Genomic DNA, 13727 nt, shown 5'->3' on the forward strand with positions numbered 1-13727 from the left:
GCATAATAAATCATCAATGTCAAAACATAGACATTTACATGTTATGGCCACGGAGTGTTTAGTTGTTCTCAATAAAGCTAAAGCTGTTGTTCCGAATCAGAAAGAAGATGCAATGTTTGATGTCCCTGAAGATGGTTACGTTGAAGGTGTGGTATGGAGGAACATGGCAACCACCTTAAACATCCTTTTGACACAAAATTGATGCTATGGAGAAAAAAGAACAATTGCATCCAGATAAAATTATTTTGAAAGTGTTGTATATATATATATATGATATTTTTACTGTCTAATGTCAATACAATACTTAATCTGCTGGTGTGGTATATGCTTTGTCACTAGGCATTAACAGACTGATCTACAACATCGTACTGAAATTTGTCGGACAAAAAACATGGTGTATATAGCAATGCTCTTACTTTAATATCATTTTTCCGCTTTGTAAATTACTTCAAAAAACATGATACTCTAGCACGCAAACAACACATGTATTATTATACTTATGTCTAGCGTAATTAAATTTATTTATAAGTCGCTACATATGCTCTATTTATGATGCAAAATTTATATTAGCTTTTAATCAACACCAGATTCATACAGTATACATGCAGGCAAGCAATTTTGATGGCAATCTCGAGTCATGGATGCTAAGAAACAAAAAAGGAAAAGAGATAGAGAGCAGTATGCACAGATGACCAGTGAAGATAAATAGGAAAAACTGAAAAACCGTCGTAAAGCCTATCATTTCAAAAAAGAATTAAATATTGGCCCCAGTTGCAAAAAATACACACAAGGGACGAAGAAATATTCAAACATGAAGCCAACACAGAAGATAAAAAGATGCGCACGGGAAAGGCAGAAATAGACAAATATGCAACCAGAATAAAAAAAAAGAAAGCTAGAATAGAACAAATTACAGCTAACCGTGAATTGAGACGCAACACACTAAACAAAAATTCAAGTGTGATGGAGAATCTGCATATGAACCACAGAACAGAATAGTACATGAATGAGGACTTCACGATTAGCATGCACATACACAACATGCTTGGACGTTAAGCGAAGTATACGCCATTTTTACTATATGATATCAGTAACTCAACATAATTGTCGTGTGTATGATTTTTTTTATTATCAGTACGATGCTTCATTTACTTGTGAGAAAACGTCATATTGAAGTCAGATGAAAGACATCATGTGTTCTTTTACTTCAAAATCATTTGAATTAGTAACTGAACTCTTGAAGAATGTGCTTTAAAGTCAAGAAAAATGCACCCCGTAGCAACGCACGGGTATGTTTCCTAGTGATTACCAAAAATACTTGCTACTACGTAAAGGTACACTTGACTACTCATGTACGTGTGTGATAAGCACCGGATAGCACTTGCTGAATATCAATTATGTAATACAGTGAGAGTATCCATCTTCGTCGTAAACATACTGGCCATGAGAACATTTTAAGCACTGAGGGAATATATATGTTATAATGACACAAAGATAGAACAATATATGGAATACACCCTTGCATACCTCTTTTCCTTCGGCTACAAAGGATACCCTCGGATCTGTCAGCGTTATTGGACTGAGCGAGGAAACAGTTAAGCATACAGGAATTATCTAATTAATGGAGCGACATGTAGGATCACATACTAATAAACTTGGTCAGTGTCATCTACACTCGGTCATTCAGTCTCCCCCTCATTAGATTTTCTAAAAGAGAACCTCCTCTCTGAATTCTATTAACAGAAACCAAAAGTTCATCTACAGCATGAAGAAAACTAAAAAGGGAAGAAGAAAACAGAAATAGGAACATTCAGGTAACCACAGAGGGCACCCAAAACCCATAGATATCTAGGATCCGGGGTTTGCCCTTTCAGCAGCTGCGCAATAGAAACAAAATATTTCATCGCTAGATGAGAGTGAACATACTCGCAAAAGCAGTCACCAACAAGCAGGAACAGTCCACAAATGGCAAGAGTGGCTTTAAAGTTTGATTCCTCTGTTCACTTTAATTGCTTTTAAGCTGCCAGTCAAACGACTCTAGGTCGCCATCTTTGAGATGCTCGAAAGACATGATTTGTCACTTGCTCGAAGAGCTTTACTCCCCAAATCAGCACTAATCTGCAAAATTGACCATCAGTTTAACCAAATAACAAACCACATGAATCAGAACAAAAGTATCAGACACCGCATTTATTCTCAAAACAGGCCTCATTCATAAACCTCCAAATCGTCAATACAGCAGCCAACCCCACTGCAATACAAAAAATTGTCTTGATTTTTTCAATCTAAGCCCTCAGAACCTAAAGAAGTCATGATCACTATAAGGTACAGTTTTTCAGATTAAAAGTGAATTGCAAAATGGTTGAGATCAACTAAGTAGCCCATCTCCGCCATGTAACTAACATGCTTTATTGTTGTTCCACAGTTGAAAAGTATCTCCCCAAAGAGTCCATGTAAATCGCACTGATTCCCATATGATTTTAGGTTTAATGTAGCTGATTTGAACATTAACAAAACAATCACTGAAATAAGACTGACATATTGAATAGAAATATAGTTTGTGAACAATATGCTCGGGACAGATTCGGTAAGAGAAGAACAATCAAATAATATGACTTGTACCATTCACACTTAAAACTGACTAACAGAAAGGAAACCAGGAATAATTTTCCAACAATGTAATCATCAGGGATTCAACATCAAACACAGCTAACCCTACAGTTTGCGCTCAGTATGATCAATACGAATTCGACATGACAACCACAATTGAACATGACGACTTGCAGGATTCACACATAAACTGCATAACGGATAGGAAACCATCTTAATAAACTGATATAAACTTAACAGATGAGATTGGAAGATGGAGAAGAAAGGGTCAGGGGAGAGGTTCAAATGGGTTGGTGCCTTTTTGAGATCAATATGCTCCTATACCTGGGTGGGGATGTCATGGCCTCAGCGGAGATCCGTGTAGGATTACGGGGCGCAGACGCGGGGCGCCTCGGTGGGGATGTCATGATGATCAATTGTATTTTACATATGAAAGGGGATTTATTCGGCCAAGAAATAAATAACTAAAAACTTCAGTAAAACGAAGGATAGGTTATGATGCATGGTACTGATTAAACCACATATATCAATGTACATACTTTTTTGTAGGCGCAAAAAGTAGGAGGTAATAAGCTACGTACCAGGTTGAAGCTCCCTACACATCCAAGGAATAAGGCCATCACAATCATCTATATTCAGCAAGTGCACACCGGCATCAGAGTTCTTGCCTGATCGTGACATGCCGCCATTCTCCAGTTACATATGATGTAATATGTATTCCGTCCCAACACAAGTGGGATGGAGGGAGTACTTGTTTACGAAGAACAATTTTCTTCTGTAATTACAATGCACGCACATCTTAGATGAGGTTCAACTGAATCTCAGTTCTATAAATTATGTAAAGATGCGAATTGGTGGCACCTTATTCTTCTTTGTCTTTTCTCTCGACGGGTTCCATCTATTCATCTGGACCATGCACCATCTCCCATAATTATGCCTTCAATCAATAAGCATGTGCATGCACAACCCTTTTGTCCCACTAATAGTTGTAGCAGCCCATGAGCCGTACCTGATCACCTTGAACCTAGTATGAAAAAGGAAAACATGTGAAGAATTTCTTCGTAATATACATGAGAAGATATATAAACTTCTTCCTATTCCTTGACTGAATATTTAGCACTGTATTTTTTTGTTTGACATTCGGATCTTCACTTCTATTCATTATAATCTGAATGGTGCTCATAGTCTATTATGTTCATAGTCTATTATGCTCATATGGTAGTCCGATTGAATTCCACCATTCCAATTAGTCTCCAGAAGCATCTTAAGCCACAACTACTTATTAGTCAGGCCTTGCAAGATATTATGTACTATATTTGTAAACTAATATAAGATTTTTTAGATCACAATTAGTTTACAGAGGGAGTACAACTCTAGCATATTTGCACATGATGATCTCATAAGAGGAGGAAGAACACATGCCTGCAAGGACAGATGAGACGTCCAGGGGATCTCGTGCTTGAGAGATCCTAGACAAATCTGCGATGTTCCCCTGAGGGAGAGAGTCGCGGATAGTGGACTCCTCTTCCCCATGAACCCCACTATCATCCTTTCTCCTCCCTCTTCCAGGAAATCCACCTCAAATTCCATGGATTCCTAACGGGGGTCGCTCGAATTGACGGCTGGTTGCTCGGATTGGGTGCCGCGAGCTTGAAGATTGCAGGAGGTTGAAGACCGAGGAGGCTCAGAGTGGCGCCGAAGAAGACGGGGGCAGGTGCAGAGGGCAAGGAGATAGGGCGATAGACGACCGCGGAAGATGACCGGCCGCGCGTGCGGTGGCGATGGCGGCGGCAGTGCCGTACGTGTTTAGGCATCGAGGAGGAGAGGCCGTGCTAGTGGGTTTCTTTTTATAGAAAGATCTGCTCCCCCGTGCGTCAGCCCAACCCACGAACGAAACGTTTTTTCACCGTTGACATCGGATAGAAAAACGATGGCAACATTAGTACCAGCTCGCGTATATGTATTAAATTCAAACTGAAAGCGTAAATTCATAGGAAGAAAGCGTATTGTGACGGTGAACAAGAGCCCGTGCGTTGCAACGGGTTAAAGAAACCACCAAAATTTGATGGGCCAAAAAAATGCATTAGCAATTGTAGGAAGTAAAACACATTTATAGAAGGACCAACATCCCAAATAATAGATCTTCAATCAAATTTCCAATAGTCAAATCATCCTCCGACAACACTGATATGGAAAGCTTAATTAGATATTTTAATGGCAGATTAATTAGAGAAATATTCAACAGAACTCACAACAAAAACCCAAAATGTCAATGTCCACCACTGTGTTGCATAGCTATTGTTCTTTTGGGATCATCATTGCATACTTTTAGAGCACCGTAATGCTGGCTATCACCATATTTTTTGATGATTCAGTTTATAATGCATGTTCAGAAATGCAAGCTCACCTTCTCCATGCATGGCCTCAACCGAGACTACGAGTCTACGATTGAGGAACAAAAATAAAAGAAGACCCGATCATCAGTTGAATAAAGTAAATACATGTGAACAATATAAAATTGACCAGAGGTATATTCGGCTATCTTACCATGAATAAAGAAGACCCAATATGAATTGCTACATATTTTATGGGATTGGAGAAAACAACGGGGTACACATATGTAGGCACCACAACTGCTCCTGATATGTACCACGTCCTCCTTTACCTCTCTGCCCCATCCAAGCGCATCCCATCTAAAGCACCCTGCCGGCTTCACCCTCGGCCTGCACCTCTCCGCTGCCTGGCTTTCGTAGCCGGCCACGGCGCACTGCACGAGCAGGCCGTCCTGGTCAACACAGCAGCGCGGCCGTGGGTTTGATAGCGCCTCCCAGGGCCTGAAGCCAAGTGCACCTGACCATGCAAACGTTGCACTGGCACCTCCTCGAACCAGCACCACCGCCCCGACATCACCCATCTACTCACTCCTAATCCTACTTTGCTAGGTGCAGCTAGCATATCTATTCATCTGTATGTAATTAAGCTAATTGATAACTGAAGAAAGAGCAGAATATATGAAACTACAAGAATTACTCCAGCATCATGTCCAAAAATTACTGTAACCAAGTTCAAGCCACCATGTTCAGGTATATGTAGTCAGCAACATGAAATTTCCTGGTTCAATCCTTTTCTAGTAACAACAAATTTTTAGAAAAAAATAGACTGAAACATGGGCTTGTATCGCTGATTACCTGAAACATAATGCAAAATACATAAAAACATACAAAGTAGTTGGTTTAAAGACTCTAGTGCATATCAGCCAAGCTGAAATTATGAGCAATTAGAAAAAATAAAATGAAACAGGGGTAGATCCGAGGGGGGCAAATCAGTTGCATTCATTATACAGCAGTGCAAACAAAGGAAAATCAGATGAATTCACCGATCATACAGTGGTCTACCAACTACAGTAACATCAAAAACAACTACTTGAGGAACATAGGCACCACAAGTTCACAACCAAAGCAGCAGAGCTGTTTTTGAGGGGGGCGAGGCATTACATACCTTTGCTGTAGCCGCGATATTAGACGGCTCGACGGATGTTCTTCTACCTCCGGCGAAGTCGAAGGCGACATGATGCTTTTCTCGTCCAAGTATTCCGAGATTTGATGGATTTTCCGGTCCAAGTACGCAACCTGATGGAGATTCCGGTCGAGGACCCTTCCTTCTTATAGGAGGGAAGTCCAATCCGGGTCAGGCAATCCATTGATTTGTGTTGGAGAAGGACAGTAGGACACGGTCACGAATTCAATCCAAATCAGACACGGAGCAGGATATCGGAGATTAAGAAGCTTACGTCGATGGAGGCCTGATTGGTTAGATCGTAGAGGACTGGCAGTGGAGACTCGATGTTACACAATGAAGCGAGCAAAATCGACGCCAACCACCAATCTGTATCATCCCATTCCCAGGTTGATGAAATCTATGCTGGAGATTTTGTAAGGATCAGCATTCAAACACAGAGCGGATCGAATAGGGCGAACGAAAGCGAGCAAGCGAGTAGAGAAACAGACTCACTTTTGCACGATGGCAACGCGGCCCTCTCGATGACGGCCGGGCGCACGGCGGCAGCCTCCTCGGGGGCCGTGAGGCGGGAGGTCCATCCCTTGAGAACCTGGGGGCCCCACGTCTCACCGACGGCGATGAGCTGCATGACGCAGGTCCAGAGCAACATGGTCATGGCGGCGCGCACCATCCAGAGCTTCATCCGCGACCGTGCTGCGGACGACGACGGCGCTGGTGCACGGCATACTCACCATGCCTCCTCCACGAATGCTCTCCCTCCACCAGCAGTTCGAGCGCTCGCGCAGGGCGCGGTAGCCGCCGGCGACCGCGCAGACGGACGACGACGCGTAGGTGGTGTGGAGGAATAAGTCGGAGAGCGCCACGCCGCCCTTCACCTTCTTGTCCTTCGCCGCCGCTCTGGAAAGGAAGCGGATAAGACACACTAAGGGGAAGGAGCACTGCGGGTTGAATATTCCAAATGACAGGGGTTTTATGCAAAAACGAATAATTATTTTTAGCAGATTTTTGGGCCACTGCCCAGCGGATGGACGGACGGGCTGAGGGCCAAGTGGCAACGCTTCAGCCATGTGAGACGATCTTAGGGCAAGGCCCAGGTAGTAGTGCGGACGACAGATCATGTACCTACGAAAATTTAGCGACATGGTTCCCGAATTAGTACCACCTCGCATATATGTTTTCAATTTAAACTGAAAGCGTAAATTCACAGGAAAAAAGTATATTGTGACGGTGAACCCATGGAGTCAATCCGTGCTTTATTATTAGGGATAGACTAGTAAATATGCCCTTGCGTTGCTACGGGTTGTTGTCCAAACCATGAACTATAGCCAGTGCATTGCAACAGTTTTACAAAATTAGTTATAGTTAGTTTACTTGTTATTTCATCAGATACATATTGCAAAAATAAAAATAAAAGCTTATCAATAATCCAGAGAAATATATGCCACTTCCATTGATTATATAGGAACTGGTCAAAATTTATTATTAGATTTGGATCGAGATAAACTACTTTAGTTTCCCGAAAAGCAAAAAACTCCCTTCAAAGTGTAGAATTAACTCTACATAAGATGCTCAATGGAAGCAAACATTTGTTATTTGTATAAGTCTATGCAAAACAAACTCACTGAAGTTACTCACCAAGATGCCCGATGCAATTCCAAAGCAGAAAACGGAATACAAACTCGTAAAACTCACAACAATGTTTGTATGCAAAGCCTCACAAGAGGTTTCTGCAATCTCACAAGATGCTGGGTTTAGTCTAGACGATCTTCTTCACAAGCATATTTTGTAAGCAACTACTACCTTTGATCCTCATGATGCAATGATTGCACACCAGGTTTGTAGCTCTATTGGAATGTGTTGGTCTCGTTTATACCTTCGCATGATTGCGACTTTGGTTTACTTGTGCATGTATTCAGCGATGTACTGAATGTAAATAAGGCTATTTAGTGCCAGTCTGCCATTGCTTCTCAAGGCTTTAGTAAACATACATATAATACCTCTTATTTATTTTATCTGAAGGTTCTTGTCAGATTCACAATGTGAAAAATTGACAAAAAACTGACATTAAAATTTCTAAAAGTGGACAACTAAAGGAAATGTACAAACAAAATTTAATTTGTGTCAAGTAGGTCAAACCAGAACTATAAAATGTCATTTCTGAAATGTTTGCCAAGTATGTTATCAACATAAGAAAGGAGCCTTGCACTGTGTTTTGACTGAAAGGTGCACATTCGTGGCCTTAATGTAAATAACATGTCTTAAAATAGTTCATGCAAGGGCTATAAAAACATATGAAGAACATAACCCTTCCAAGGTCAAATGGAGTTTTGAACCATTATCATAACCATGAAGATTCGAATCCCCAAAAATAGGGCAGTATTAAGATGTAGATTTCTAGAGTCGTTACACTGTTGTTTGTATCCCTATGGAAAACAAAATTTGAGTACAATTAAATCCTATTAACCTACTACAATAATTCAAAATAATCAACTAAATTGCATTTACTGAACATGAGAACTTATTCTTGGAAGATGTCAGAAAGGAGATCAAACACCATCAACAATAGGCTGTTTAGAAAATAAATGACATGTCAACTGGCATAGAAAATCTTTAAATCATGTTTGACATGAAAATTTGGCTATTACAAATGGCAACTAAATTACACCTGAGAAAGAAAACATCAAGAAGCTAGAGAGAACGGACATGAAAGAACCACCTGAACATACAATTGCACCAACAGGATAGAAATCCATCTCCATCGATCAAACTTGTTTTCACCCTGTCGTACGTAGTGGAGTACACATACGGCATATCTGATGCCATCGGTTCATCAATTGATTCAAAAGAAAAGTTCCGACCAAGCATGCATGAGCACATCCCAGGAGCTCCTAGCATTGACTTCCAACACCTATAACAGATTTTAATACCATGGAGCAGTATTTTCCATATGAGATCATCCTCACCTACTGGTCCAGTCACATGAATTTTTACAAGCCAATGCAACTTTTAACTCTCGGACTGAAACCACAAAGCTATAGGCCTGAAGAACAAAAGGCAAAAATCCTCAAATTAACTGACCGGCCACTTGTACTAGAATAACATATCTTTCCGTAGCGCATTATAGCATCATGTTAAACCAACCGGTGGCCAACATACCAGCTTTGACCAATCAAAAATAGATCCCATAGGAATCCCCAAAGAGCAACACTACAGCAGCAGATTACAACCTGATCAGAGATGCCAGCCCAAGGGCAAGGAGAGGAGGGCATACCTCGGTGGTGGTCGTCGAATCCTCATCTACTGGCCTACCTGTAGCTCGTCCAGAGAATATCGTAGATGTTGCTGCAAGAGCCCGACCCTCCGCACCGATGACCAGCAGTCCACCTGCAAGAGGGCGCAGGTGGAGGCTATGATGGCCCTCGTTGACGATGTCGCCTACCTCGCCGGCACCTAGCTCGCCACTGCCAAGGCCCACTGCAACATCAAACAACCAACAACGCTAAATTTTCCAATTGAAAGAAGCAAAGATTATTTAACAACAATAATTTTTTATCTCAAATTCAACATCCTTCAGAGCACCAGGGTCTCTATCTCTCTGTCAATCTAAAGTTTCAAACGGTCCAATGCCAAAACCTCATAAAGTCACCACAAGCTTATCTTCTAATGTTTCGATTCGAAAGAAATCCCAAGAATTTCAGGTATCATTGACCTGAGCATGGAAGACAAAGCTTGTAAATGTCATGGTGATTTCACTCCTAATCGATGGCAGAATTCGTTTGAGAAATATATGCACAACAGAGGTACCGGAAAAATGATATAAACTGACCACGTCTAGGATTCTGATCTACAAAAATAGAAGACTTAATGTTTCTGGCTTGCTTTGAACTGATGCACCAAATGAAAACATTTGATGTGCCCTCCTATATAATAATTAGAAAACATAATTCTTTTACGAAGAAGAATAAATATTGTGTGTTGGACCATTCGGGTCGTTGGCATCAATTGTCAGTATTTTTTTACACTTCCGCTTCGTAGACCCCCTCTAACACAAGGAGGGCCGAGATTGCTCGATACCCCTTCGTAACGAGGGGCATGATGGGCATATTTTTTAGAAGTGCCCACCCGCCCGCCCGCCCGGCCGCGGCGTATACATATACAATTACAGCGGGTTATTTTTTCCGGGATTGACATAGCGTCAATTACGCCGCGGGCGAGCATGCATGGCGCTGTTATCGTGCCGCTTCCATTGCGCTGCGGGCGTGCATGCATGCACGGCGCTGTTATCGTGTCGCTTCCCCCGCTGAGGCGCTGCCCGCCTGCCCCGCTGCCGCGCTGCCGGCTGCCGCCTCGCATACCTCGCCTCGTTCGCCGCGCCCGTCCAACGCCCCCGACGCGTCTAACCACCCCAACCCCGCCTCTCCTCTTAGAAACCGCCCCGACCCCGCCTCTCCTCTTAGAAACCGCCCTCACCCCGTGTTGTCCGATCGATCTCCGGCGGCGCAACTCTCTCCGGCGTGATGCCTCGTGGGCGTGGATGTTTCGGCCGGCGTTGGTTCGGTTGTGGGGGCGGCAGTGGAGGCGCAGGGAGCAGTCGTCGGGTGGGAGGCGACGGTGGAGGCGGCGGCAGCGGCGGTGGACACGTCGGCAGCGGTGGTGGACGCGGCGCCGCGCCCGGCGGTCTGTGGCCCTCTAGCCTCACCGGGCCGCAGACCGTGGATATCTACCGGCACGGCATCCCCGTGCCGCCGTCGTGTCGCCTAGCACATGGCTGGCACATGACGAGCACCGGCTATGCCACGCCTGGGCCGGCACAACCCGGTCCATGGAATCCCGAAGGTCGCCTGAACTTTTGGCAAGGCCACGACTTCGACACCGTGGTCAGCTTCTACAAGTCTCGGGGCATCCGCGCGGACGCTCCAAACGCGCCCCTCGCGCCCCCCGCCGTCCCGGTCGTGCAGGCCCGTGCCGGTCGGCGCGCTCGCGCAGGCGCCCCGGCTAATCCCGCCGCCGCGCCCGCTGCTCCATCAGGCGCCCCTGAGTTTCAGATCCCGCCGGAACTGGCGCCGATGCAAGAGGAGGGCGACCCGTTGGAGTCGCCGGGTTTGATCCGCGCGATCTAGAACTCCACGTCGGAGACCGGTTGGATGCCGCCGGCGGATATTGTTGACCCGAGGGACCCGGCAGATGAGCTGGGATACTGGCAGGCGATTAGGGACTCGACCGATACACTAGCGCAGGAGTCGGCTACCTTGGAGGAATTTTTCGGATACTTGGGCAGTTCTGATGACTCAGACGGCGGCGAAGACGGCGGTGAAGACGGCGGCCAGACCGTAGTGGTTGATCTTCTGAGTAGCGAGGAGGAGTAGTTAGATTTGTTTTAGTGTTAATATTTTTTCATGTAAAATTTCGTTCAAATGTAAAATATCCTAAATATGAACGAAATTATGTTGCTTCAATGAGTAATGGAATGGTTGTATAATAAACAGGTCTTCGAATAGTAGACGCCCGGTGATAAGTTGAGCTCTCACGGAATCAATAAAAAGCCCCACACCACTGACATTTATCGAAAGCACGCACCACCGACGACAGCGCACACATATGCATGTGCCATGCACGCAAACGCACGCATACACCACGGGGTGCACCTAACAGCACCAAGCGCACGTGCATGCGCCATGCACGCAAACACGAGGGTACGCCACAGGGTGCACCTAATACGAACACTGCACTGCACGCAACCTCAGCAGGAAAAGATGAAGTAAACACATGAAAATTGTTATTAATGGGATATTTTGATTTTGTAAAAATATGAAGTAAACACATGAAAGTAAAAATATGAGGCAAACACATGAAATACCGGCAAAAAAATGTTATTAATGGGATATTATGATTTTGTAAAAATATGAAGTAAACACATGAAAGTTAAAAGATGAGGTAAACACATGAAATACCGGCAAAAAATTTAAGTTATTTAAAAAAAAGCCCAACCACCGATGCTGAGCCATAGTAGCTTACAGAATATACCCATATCAAGCCTGAAGGCGACTCGGGCGGCTGATTGAGCCCACTAAAGGGCCCAGCATCGGGGTGCAATAGGACAGTGGTGAGTAATAGCAGATGAGTTCGAAAGAGGGGGCGGAGGCAGCTATTTAAGTCGCTCCTCGCGCCCCTCCGCTTCCGAGGTGGGACTAAAATCGCGCTGTGCACGCGTCCCTCAGTGCACGCGGCCGCCGCAGGGCTCATGAGGCCGTTTTTTGCGCTGTCACCGGCGGCCCAGTTCGGCCCATAGAGGCAGGGCGCCACTCGCCCCCTCCCACGGCCCACGGCCAACGCCCCTCTCCCCTCGCCCGCGCGGGGCAACACTACACGTTGCGGGAGACGTGTTGGAGGCGTGCATGGGGGCGGGAGATCGAGGAGGATGCGGTCGGGCGGCTCAGAGTCGCTGGGCGCGGGGAGCGAGGCTGATCCGGTCGGTGCGTGGTGGCGGGATCCGAGGGAGGCACTGGTTGGGCAGCTGGGATCCGAGGGAGGCGCTGGTTGGCTGGCATGAGGTAGGTTCAATTCGGTGGGTGCGATCTTCTGTGCATGCGCGGGTTTGTGGCGACGTGTATGTGAAAAACATGCATGAGAGAATAATAACACGGCAAAAACATGGCATGAGACACGGTCGGGTGCGTTTTTTCACCACGTCGGTCAGCCCAGGTAGTATAACACATACAATGGCATTATCATCATGAAACGACAGCAAACAAAATAAACGGAATTTTGAAACTTCAGACTATTTCACATAGGACAGTACAAAATACAAATTTATTACATAAATATTTTGAGAAAACGTAAAGAAATCACTTATCAAGTTTTGTGGCACGCACTTACGAATAAAAAACAGCATAGGTTATTCAGACAAGACTCGGGCAAGCACTTTCATTCTATGTGAAAAAAGTTTGGAATAATTAATGTGGAACAAACACATGAAATACCGACACATGCAAGATATGGACGGTGCTGGTTGCACTAGGGGTGCGTGATCGCATGCATGAAATGAAATAATTTTTTCCGAGGGTGTGTGCATGCCCAATGTAGGCCCTCACGCAAGATATGAACGCCATCGGACACCCTAACGCATGTCGCGTCATGTTCGGGCAGTGTTTTAGGGTATTTTCACCGCAAAAACCGTAGAAAATGCATCAGACATCAGAAAATAATGAAAATTGTCGTGAATGCTCCCGATGGTGCCTGGAGTACGTGGAAAAAGTTAGGGGTCATTCGGTGTAGGCGAAAATAAAACGGCTTTGAGAGTAGCCAGACTGGCACACCCAAACAGAGCTCGTTGCACAAGGTGTATGTGATTGCATGCATGCAATTGCACGGAAGTGTGCAGATATGTGGGCACTGCCGACGTAGGGCCCCACACAAGGTTGGAACGAAAACTGACACAAAAAAACGTTATGTCACGTTCGGCGAGTGTTTCTGGCCATTTTCACTGGGAAAATCCTAGGAAATGCATCGAGCGCCGGAAAAATATGAAAATTGGCGTGGGTGCTATAGAGGGTGATGGAAACATGTGTAAAAAGTTTCGTGCCATTCGGCGGAGTGAA

The 13727-nt window shown here is 44.6% G+C and overlaps 2 long non-coding RNA genes across 5 annotated transcripts in view; both read right to left on the bottom strand.

Annotated features, from left to right (window-relative positions):
• Positions 1–1602: 1602 nt before the first annotated feature.
• LOC119286003 lies at positions 1603–7056 on the bottom strand. Of its 4 annotated transcripts, none has more exons than XR_005140131.1 (6): positions 6622–7056; positions 6401–6531; positions 6109–6268; positions 3472–3634; positions 3192–3385; positions 1603–2118 (listed from the first exon to the last, which is right to left on the bottom strand). It is a non-coding gene; the product is annotated as an uncharacterized LOC119286003 (long non-coding RNA). The 4 variants fall into 4 exon arrangements; XR_005140129.1 differs by having other exon boundaries at positions 6109–6271; XR_005140130.1 differs by having other exon boundaries at positions 6109–6526.
• A 2158-nt stretch (positions 7057–9214) lies between these two features.
• LOC119286004 overlaps positions 9215–13727 on the bottom strand; it is a 17177-nt gene continuing 12664 nt past the window's right edge. Inside the window, exon 3 of the long non-coding RNA XR_005140132.1 lies at positions 9215–9603. This is a non-coding gene — a long non-coding RNA (uncharacterized LOC119286004). The remainder of the gene's footprint in view (positions 9604–13727) is intronic.

Source organism: Triticum dicoccoides, chromosome 4A (assembly GCF_002162155.2).
Source record: "Triticum dicoccoides isolate Atlit2015 ecotype Zavitan chromosome 4A, WEW_v2.0, whole genome shotgun sequence".
Classification (NCBI taxonomy): Eukaryota; Viridiplantae; Streptophyta; class Magnoliopsida; order Poales; family Poaceae; genus Triticum; species Triticum dicoccoides.